The sequence below is a fragment of the Oncorhynchus tshawytscha genome, linkage group LG07, assembly GCF_018296145.1.
Source record: "Oncorhynchus tshawytscha isolate Ot180627B linkage group LG07, Otsh_v2.0, whole genome shotgun sequence".
Lineage (NCBI taxonomy): Eukaryota > Metazoa > Chordata > Actinopteri > Salmoniformes > Salmonidae > Oncorhynchus > Oncorhynchus tshawytscha.
This window is the reverse complement of record NC_056435.1, coordinates 58,637,728-58,644,589: the sequence shown is the minus strand read 5'-3', so window position 1 is coordinate 58,644,589 and position 6,862 is coordinate 58,637,728. Positions and strand designations below refer to the sequence as shown.

At 43.2% G+C, this 6,862-nt stretch overlaps 1 non-coding gene across 1 annotated transcript; it reads left to right on the top strand.

Annotated features, from left to right (window-relative positions):
- The first annotated feature begins 1,393 nt into the window (after positions 1–1,393).
- On the top strand, positions 1,394–1,542 carry LOC112255572. The gene has a single exon (XR_002954298.1). It is a non-coding gene; the product is annotated as a 5.8S ribosomal RNA (ribosomal RNA).
- The last annotated feature ends 5,320 nt before the right edge of the window (positions 1,543–6,862 follow it).

Below are 6,862 nucleotides of genomic sequence, written 5' to 3'. Positions count from 1 at the left end.
TTTTGTTGGTTTTTCTTCTGAACTGGGGCCATGATTAAGAGGAACGGCCGGAGGCATTCATATTGTGCCGCTGGAGGTGAAATTCTTGGACCGGCGCAAGAAGGGTGAAAAAGAAAGCATTTGCCAATAATGTTTTCATTTGTCAAAAATGAAAGTTGGAGGTTCAAAGACAATCAGATACTGTCGTACTTCCAACCATAAATGATGCCAACTAGCGATCCGGCGGCGTTATTCCCATGACCCGCGGGGCAGTGTCCGGGAAACCAAATTAGTTGGGTTCTGGAGGAGAGTATGGTTGCAAAGCTGAAACTAAAAAGAAGTGACGGAAGAGCACCACCAGGAGTGGAGCTTGTGGCTTAATTTGACTCAACTCAGGAAACCTCAACTGGCCCGGACACGGAACGGATTGACAGATTGATAGCTCTTTCTCGATTCTGTGGGTGGTGGTGCATGGCCGTTCTTAGTTGGTAGAGTGATCCAACTTCTTAGAGGGACAAGTGGCATTCAGCCACATGAGCAATAACAGGTCTGTGATGCCCTTAGATGTCTGGGGCTGCACGCACGCCAAACTGAGCGGATCAGCGTGTGTCTACCCTTCGCTGAGAGTCGTGGGTAACCTGCTGAACCCCACTCGTGATAGGGATTGGGGATTGCAATTATTTCCCATGAACAAGGAACTCCCAGTAAGCGTGGGTAATACTCTTGCGTTGATTAAATCCCTGTCCTTTGTACACACCGCCCATCACTATGACCGATTGGACGGTTTAGTGAGGTCCTCGGATCAGCCCTGCCGAGGTCGGTCACAGCCCTGGCAGAGCGCCGAGAGGACGACCAAACTTGACTATCTAGATGAAGTAAAAGTTGTAACAAGGATTCCGAAGGTGAACCTGCAGAAGTGCTCCAAAAACAAAACTCTGCTGTGGGCTGGGTAGGGGGCTCACGCCCCCCGCCTCTCCCTTCCCTCTGCGCAGGGTTATTGGCCGGGAGGGTGTCATCTGGGTTGCGCCCGACCGGCTCCACCCCTTTCCCCGTAAGGCACGGCCGCATGGCACACCTGTGGGCAGGTGTGTCGGCCGTGCCCCAAAGGGGATTGAGGGTTGCCGGTGAATGGGGTCTTCCCGCCTCGTTCTCCAACATTAAGCTGCTTGGGTGTCCCCCAGGACCCTCACACGGCTCCGGGAACCTAGCCAACCACTATGTGCCCCGGCACAGGTGGGGCTTAATGTCTCCCCTCCCGTCGATTTGGAGAAGGTGGAGCACCTGGACACTTTTTGTTCAACCGTAATCCTTTTTGCTCTCACTCTGGCGAAGGACAGGCAGGGGAAAGGAGGGCAACCTCCCCAATCCCGTCTAGCCACTAGCCTCTGCGTAAAACCAAAAAATAAAAGAGTACAACTCTTAGCGGTGGATCACTCGGCTCATGCGTTGATGAAGAACGCAGCTAGCTGCGAGAACTGAATTGCAGGACACATTGATCATCGACACTTTGAACGCACCTTGCGGCCAAAGGTTCCTACTGGAGCTACACCTGTCTGAGGGTTGCTTTGTATATAATACAGATATAAAAATGAATACCATGTATGGATACTTTAAAAAAAGTTATTCAACTCTAAATTACCAAAGTTACCATAGATTGCCAAAGAGTACCTGGTAATGTCCTACATTAGTACATTTGATTTGCAACAGTAGAAACATGTATGTTTACCACAAATAAATAACCAAAGATCTCACATCTCTTAAAAATGTTTTCCTTCATAGTCAGTGAGGGTACAGAAAGATTAAGTGCATTGGGTTGTTTCCTTTTGGTATGAGAAAGGCCTTAATTTCATAAAATGTATATAATTGCTGTTGTACTCCCAAGGTCGAAGGCTCGACCAAAACCTTTGAAACAAATGGGACCATAAACTGATAATAAAACTAACTGAGCCTCTATTCTACTTTTCATCTCTCTCTCTTTCTTTCTCACCTAACTCCCCCAGTAATTTACTCTATAACTCTGCATATATATTGTGTTTCACTAGGTAATGCATAGTAACACAGGGCTAGTAAATTATCTTTCTGGATGCTGGATGCTCCGGCTGAAAAGTGACTTCAAGCACAGAAGCTAGCTAGCTACTAGCCGGAACAAATAAGAGAACACCTCACTCTGACCATTTTACTCACCCTAGCTAAGAGGGTTAGACTGGTTAGCAACAACACAGGCACTCAGGACAGAGGCACAGGTCAGTGTTACAACTTAAATCAGGTTTCCATTTTCCATGACTATCCAGGACAAAAACCTCTTCTTCAAAGACTCTTTTCAATGAAGGAACTTTAGACTTTTTGCCTAGTGTGTGGTACTGCTCACCTATTTAACACTTTGTAATGATAAAAGGACAATTGTACAGAATGGATTTGACCTCCACACTCATATCTTTGAACCCTAGCCAAGGGGGTCTCAAGCCTTTGACACAGGACTAGTTCTGAAGGCCACAGCAGTCACCGCTTCAATTAAAGTCCCATTTCCCCAAGGCCAAAAGCCAAGACACTAACCTGAATGACCCCTTTGATGCATTAAAAAGTAACTCTCTCAGAGGATGTAGCCTAGCATTGTGGATGGTCAACTCATTTTCAAAGGGATGTTACTTTCTTCTCTGTCAGGTTGAGCTATCAAGCTCTTTAACTCTTAAAAGGCCCTTTCTCTCAGTCTCCAGTCCATTGCCACTAATCCAATACGCCCATTAGAAGTGATGCATTATAAACTATGGAGCCCAAAAGCTCTCTCCTCATATCCTATTTTGTTCTGAGAGTGACACATCAATGACTGTCATGCGCTGGGCTTAGTATTTTGTGTTTTCTATATTTATTTGGTCAGGCCAGGGTGTGACATGGGTTTATTTTGTGTTGTGTTTATGTATGGGGGTTTTTCGTAGGTTTTGGGATTGTGGCTTAGTGGGGTGTTCTAGCAAAGTCTATGGTTGCCTGAGGCGGTTCTCAATCAGAGGCAGGTGATTCTCGTTGTCTCTGATTGGGAACCATATTTAGGCAGCCATATTCTTTGAGTGTTTCGTGGGTGATTGTTCCTGTCTCTGTGTTATTGTCACCAGATAGGCTGTATAGGTTTTCACGTTCCGTTTCTTGTTTTTGTATTGTCGTGTTTATTTCGTCATTAAACATGTATCGTATTAACCACGCTGCATTTTGGTCCGACTCTCTTTCGACGGAAGAAAACCGTAACAATGACTGATCAAATGAGATCAGGTGTGTATTGTGGTTATGGAAGGTCTGCTGCCACCAGACCACTTACTGTATCCGTACTGACAGCAGAGGAGAAGAAGCCATCCAGCAACTTTCCAATAAAATTGAAGAGACCAGCTGCCACTAAATAATAGCACAATAGATCAGTACAATCGCATGAGATGATGGGAAGTGGAGAGAAAGAACCCGTCACAATGTTGTCAATAACACATTGCATAGACGACACACATGGCGTACTACAACAAAATTATGTTTTTAATCCTTTGGGTTTTAATAGCTATTTCCCATTTGGGACCATGTTTTAATTTATTTTACCAGCAAAGTGTAGGTTTCTCATCCATCCATTCATATTCGAAGTATTTCAATATGAGACAAAACCTTTAGAACTATGTTAAGTTCTAATATTGTAAACTGCAAGTCTCCAAATTCTCCACTGGTCAAACCCTTGTATTAATGTGTTGTAGACACTGTTATTGTCTGACAACCTAAACCTTTCTTTCTTTGGTCTTGTTGCCTCAATGTATAAAAAAGCATAAAATAATGAAAAATCTCGTTACTGAGTGCAGACCTTCCACTAATGAAGCCAATAAACAACAGCCATAACCACCCTACTGCTCCAGGACACTTTTAATTTAAAAATGCCGTTCTGCAGCGTGGATTTAATGCGAGATTATTGATATGGTCAAAACATAGTGTCATTTGCATAAAATTAAGTTTTCCAACAATTTATTTCCATCCATTTCCAGTCCCTTGCGCATGCTTGGGTTGCCCAACAGCCCCCTCGCCCACTTCGCTTCTTTTCCATTAAAAATGAATGACTACCGTAGTTTTATTGCCTTCAGTGGCAGCGAGCAAACCTCATCACAACAGGGTGAGCACGGCTGTCTACTTCGGTCTGGCAAAAGTCTAAACGGAATCCTTAGGACGTCCCAACTCTGACCTCACCCCATTTGAAATTGGCATTTAAAAGGTTAAGGGTTAAAGTTAGAGTTATGGTTAATGTTAGAGTTAAGGTAGGGATTAGGGTTAGGGTTTAGGGTATGGACAACCAAAGGATCCCAGGTAGCACTAACCATTATGTCTGCTACCTCCATTGTGTGCACATTGCCAACAAAAAGCTGTATCATTTTGCATTTCAAGCTAATAAATGTCTTAGCAACTAATATAAAAGTCATATGGTAGTATATTGCTGAAGGGGAGCACTATTGTTACACACCTGAAAGCTGGCACTTTCTTTGATTAGCTTTTTGAAAAACAAATATGATAAAGGGGTGATGCAATGCAATGGCAAATCCGTGTTGGACAGTAGTGAAATACATGTTGTTCAAATTATAATTTTATAGATTCACTATGCAGAAATCGCTCCGCCATTTCCTGGTTGTTAAAATTCTAATACTTAACCTAATTTCAGTTTATGTGAAAGCTTTAACAAGCAAGTATAGTGTAGAGAATCATTGTACCATCTAAACGTCTGTGAAATATATTTTCCATAACCAAAGATATTGTATTTTCAAATGCAAAAACAAAACTTAAAAACAGGAATCATAGAAATTGTGCAAATAGATCTACAGCTTCTTAGACTTGCTTTCAATGAGAATTACTATCACGACTCAGGATTTGACCCAGATGCAGACAGTTTGATTATAACAAAGGGGCAGGCAAGGGCAGGTCGACTGCAGGCAGAGGTTCATAATCCAATGCAGATTCAATCAGGGACAGAACGTCAGGCAGAATCAGGGTCAGGACAGGCAGAAAGGTGAGAACCGGGAAGACTAGGAAACAAAAACTTGAACAGGAAAGATGCTGGTAAGACCTGACAAAACAACACGAAATGGCAACATACAAACAGAAAATGCAAGTATAAATAGACAGGGGATAATGGGGAATAACAGGAGACACCTGGTGGGGTATGGAAACAAGCACAAGACAGGTGAAACAGATCAGGGTGTGACATATTTCTATGTCGTACAAAAAGTTACATATTGAAGCAGTAATTACATTTTGCAGTAGCTTGGTGGTAGTTGAACTAAATAAAAATCTTGGTAGTGCTTTCCGTACTTAATTACTTTGTGTAGTGGTTTAGCTAACTACTGGAACTACAAGCTACTTTTTGGGCTAAAATAAAATGTGTGTGAAGTAGGTAAGAATTTCCTTTCTTTTTCACTATCAAACCTGCCTAATTCTCACTTTTTGTGTTCAATAGGCTAAATTACACATTCTGTTAACATCTGACTCCAGAGTGATGTCTTGCAATTTGTAGTCTGACAATTTAGATTTAGATATAATTCTTCACAAAGTAGTTTAGATGTGGTAACTGTTTTTTAAAAGTTTTATCAAATCAAATCAAATTTTATTTGTCACATACACATGGTTAGCAGATGTTAATGCGAGTGTAGCGAAATGCTTGTGCTTCTAGTTCCGACAATGCAGTAATAACCAACGAGTAATCTAGCTAACAATTCCAAAACTACTACCTTATACACACACGTGTAAAGGGATAAAGAGTATGTACATAAAGATATATGAATGAGTGATGGTACAGAGCGGCATAGGCAAGATGCAGTAGATGGTATCGAGTACAGTATATACATATGAGATGAGTATGTAAACAAAGTGGCATAGTTCAAAGTGGCTAGTGATACATGTATTACATAAAGATGCAGTAGATGATATAGAGTACAGTATATACGTATACCTATGAGATAAATAATGTAGGGTATGTAAACATTATATTAAGTAGCATTGTTTAAAGTGGCTAGTGATATATTTGACATAAATTCCCATCAATTCCCATTATTAAAGTGGCTGGAGTTGAGTCAGTGTGTTGGCAGCAGCCACTCAATGTTAGTGGTGGCTGTTTAACAGTCTGATGGCCTTGAGATAGAAGCTGTTTTTCAGTCTCTCGGTCCCAGCTTTGATGCACCTGTACTGACCTCGCCTTCTGGATGATAGCGGGGTGAACAGGCAGTGGCTCAGGTGGTTGTTGTCCTTGATGATCTTTATGGCCTTCCTGTGACATCAGGTGGTGTAGGTGTCCTGGAGGGCAGGTAGTTTGCCCCCGGTGATGCGTTGTGCAGACCTCACTACCCTCTGGAGAGCCTTACGGTTGTGGGTGGAGCAGTTGCCGTACCAGGCGGTGATACAGCCCGACAGGATGCTCTCGATTGTGCATCTGTAGAAGTTTGTGAGTGCTTTTGGTGACAAGCTGAATTTCTTCAGCCTCCTGAGGTTGAAGAGGCGCTGCTGCGCCTTCTTCACGATGCTGTCTGTGTGGGTGGACCAATTCAGTTTGTCTGTGATGTGTATGCCGAGGAACTTAAAACTTACTACCCTGTCCACTACTGTTCCATCGATGTGGATAGGGGGGTGTTCCCTCTGCTGTTTCCTGAAGTCCACAATCATCTCCTTAGTTTTGTTGACGTTGAGTGTGAGGTTATTTTCCTGACACCACACTCCGAGGGCCCTCACCTCCTCCCTGTAGGCCGTCTCGTCATTGTTGGTAATCAAGCCTACCACTGTTGTGTCGTCCGCAAACTTGATGATTGAGTTGGAGGCGTGCGTGGCCACGCAGTCGTGGGTGTACAGGGAGTACAGGAGAGGGCTCAGAATGCACCCTTGTGGGGCC